Source organism: Arachis ipaensis, chromosome B4, assembly GCF_059453495.1.
Source record: "Arachis ipaensis isolate K30076 ecotype BB chromosome B4, ASM5945349v1, whole genome shotgun sequence".
In the NCBI taxonomy this organism is placed as follows: Eukaryota; Viridiplantae; Streptophyta; class Magnoliopsida; order Fabales; family Fabaceae; genus Arachis; species Arachis ipaensis.
This window is the reverse complement of record NC_142439.1, coordinates 70482054-70485501: the sequence shown is the minus strand read 5'-3', so window position 1 is coordinate 70485501 and position 3448 is coordinate 70482054. Positions and strand designations below refer to the sequence as shown.

The 3448-nt window shown below is 41.8% G+C and overlaps 1 non-coding gene across 1 annotated transcript; it reads left to right on the top strand.

Annotated features, from left to right (window-relative positions):
• The first annotated feature begins 214 nt into the window (after positions 1 to 214).
• Positions 215 to 322, top strand: LOC148567852 (small nucleolar RNA R71). Its single transcript, XR_015881689.1, has one exon. It is a non-coding gene; the product is annotated as a small nucleolar RNA R71 (small nucleolar RNA).
• Positions 323 to 3448: the final 3126 nt, after the last annotated feature.

Below are 3448 nucleotides of genomic sequence, written 5' to 3'. Positions count from 1 at the left end.
TTTTTTTGCAAAAATATCCCATCAGCGTCCCATTACTCATAGAATTCTTTTCAGAAGTGTACATAAACTGGTTATTAGCAACCATGTCAATGAATTCCTGAGCTTCTGCAGGCATTTTCTTTAGGTCAATGAATCCACCTGTAGAATGGTCCAATGACATCTTAGATAATTCAGACAGACCATCATAGAATATATCCAGGATGGTCCATTCTGAAAGCATGTCAGAAGGACACTTTTTGGTCAGTTGCTTATATCTCTCCCAAGCTTCATAGAGGGATTCACCTTCTTTCTGTTTGAAGGTTTGAACATCCACTCTAAGCTTACTAAGCTTTTGAGGAGGAAAGAACTTGGCTAAGAAAGCCGTGACCAGCTTATCCCAAGAGTTCAGGCTATCTTTAGGTTGAGAGTCCAACCATATTCTAGCTCTGTCTCTTACAACAAATGGAAAAAGCATAAGCCTGTAGACCTCGGGATCAACCCCATTGGTCTTAACAGTATCACAGATTTGCAAGAACCATATATAGAACCACCACATATGAACCATATATAGAACCACCCCAATTCCAACCCAATTACTCACAAGAACCACCACTTCAATATTCACCATCTCCATATCCATCAATCCAAGAGTACTATGATCCTATTTATGAAAGCCGAGTGCATAAAGAGACAAAGGATCGTCTCAAGGAAACAGTGGATCGATGTCAGGCAACCATTCATCAATTGGGGCAAGCAATAATGAGTCAATTAGCTTTCCGACGTTTGGACACTCAAGGAACCCCCATGGCTTCATGTGGACAATCTAATGAAGAACGTAGTATGAAGGAGATACTAGAAACTCCAGTGAACAGTACGGAGCATGACTTTGTACTGGAACAAGTAGAGGAAGCCGGGATTATTGAAGAAGAAGAATTGGTTGAAGACTTAGGAGATGCTGAACCTCCATGGGAAAGTCAAAACATAGAGACTCCTTCCAAGACGGTTGCAATTGATTTTGAGGAGGGTGTACAACCTCCAAGGCATATCACAGTTGAAAACTTGGAAGAAGTTGATCAAGTGATGGAGATTCAAGAAGAAGAAGCACAACCTCCCATGCCCTTGGAAAGCAATGAAGAGGAGATTGAATTGGAAGAGAGCTGCCAAGAGGAAGAGGTTGAAATTGAAGAAGCTTGCAAAGAGGTGGTAGTTATCAGAAAAGAGCACAAGGGAGTGGAGCTTGCAATTCCATTAAAGATGCCTCCCCCTAAGTTGCCATCATCCTTCACAACATTCAAGTGGGTAAAATTCATATCCCTTAGCTTTCTAACCCCACTTGAATATGGGCTACTGGAGACGGATGGTCAACTTAGAGCTCTTTATGATATTAAGAGTAAGAGGAAGATGGCCAGTGGTAAGAATTGTCCTGCAAGGTTCATCATGGTTGGAAGCTTTAAGTTCAAACGCAAAGGTTGGTATAAAGCTCTACTGAATGGGTCTAGGAAGCTGTTTGGTCGCTGCAGTGAGAATTCAGATCACCTTTCACCCGGCTGGAAAAATGCAGATCGAGACAAAAACGGGTGTAAAAGTAAAGTTTGGGATCCTAGAATCTGTTCTGGCATTTGTCACCCCGGGAGCCTAAGAATCTGTTTGAAGCTTCTTAAGGGATTTACATGCTTAGTTTGGGACCCCGGAGGCTACTAGAAATACAAACATTGGTGGGGATTCCTGGATTAGTACAAGCACAAGCCACCATAGCAGGAATCTCATCAAATGTCCTACCATGGTATGATCGTTCTTTTTCAACCCACCATGGTATGATCGTTCTTTTTCAATTTTATTTCGTGTTGTTTATTTTTATTTTATTTTATTTTCATTGAACCTGGAATCATGCATAGCATTCACATTAAGCACTGCATTTGCATCTGCATATTGCATTAAAGAAATAAAAAAAATAATAAAAAATGGAAAAACACGCACGCGACACGGTAGCGTCGCTAACGCGTCCGCGTCACCAGTGCAATGGGAAGAAAAGAAAACGAACAAAAAGTCACGCGAGAGCGTGGCTGGAGGCGTGCCAATGGCACAAATCGTCCCACGCGACCGCATCACTGATGCGACCGCGTCATATGGGAATAATAGCTTCCCACGCGATCGCGTGCCCCACGTGTCCGCGTGACCAAGATTTCGACGTCAAAGTGGTGCACACCCAAAAGTTGTGCGAGAGTGGTGCTGGATTGGTGCTGAACGCATAATCCTTCCCACGCGGCCGCGTGACCCACGCGACCGCGTCATATTCCTTTAAAGCCCACTCACGCGATTGCATGCCCCATGCGATCGCGTCACTTAAAACTTGGCACTAATAAGATTTTGAACAGAGAGTTGTGCGAGCGCGAGGCTGCACTCGCGCCACTAGCACAAATCGAGTCACGCGATGGCATGACCCACGCGTCTGTGTCGCTTGACCTTATTGCGCACCACGCGGCCGCGTCACCCACGCGACCGCGTCGCCAGCGTCGCACACCTTAACCTAATATGCCAAAATATTTTATCTTCCCCAATCCTAATTTTTCCTCCCTCCTTTCTTACTTACTTCTTCTTCCCTTCCTTCCCTTCTCATTCTTCTTATCTTTTATTTTCTTTTGCTTACTTGCATACTTTCATTCATTGCATTATTTTCATTAGTGTTGGAATTTTATTTGGGTCATTGTGGATTGTTGCATAATTATTTGACAATTATATATTACTTTTTATAGGATGCTTGCATGTTCAATTTAATACTTTCAAATAGCTTATTTACTATGCATGCTATGTGTTTGTGAAAAAACCCATATGGCATTATGCACTTCTCTATTTTACTTTATACTATTCAATGCTTGCTTTTCATAAACTCCCTTTACTATTGTATTAATTGAAATTAATTGTCAATACAAACATGATGGTTTGTTACGAGTAATGCTTGATCTATGCTACTCATGCCCTCTGCCGGCATGCCAATAAACACCTTGCATTCACTTGTCCTTATATGCACTAGCTATTTTCCATTGATGGCTTTTCACATGTACTCGCGAGCATGTGTTAATGTCAGTTATATCTTAATGTGCATCCATTACCACCTTTTCCGTTCTCTTCCTTGCTATATATATCTCTTTGAATTTAATTTACTTTCTCTTCCCTTTTTCAGGATGGCCACCAAGAAAGGAAAAGAGAAAGCCATTCCCAAATTAACAGCAAGGAAAGGAACAAAAAGAGCCCCAGCTGAGGAACCACAACCCCCATCCACTTGCACATCTTAGCATGCACCGAGGACGGTGCAATCTTTAAGTGTGGGAAGGTCGATACCGATCTCCATGGATTAGTTATTTCCTATTTCAACACCAATGTTAATTTGTTCATTGTTGCATCTGCATATTTATTTGATTTTGTGCATTTAGTTACTACTTGGTTAAAGTAATAAAATTCTTTTTAGGAC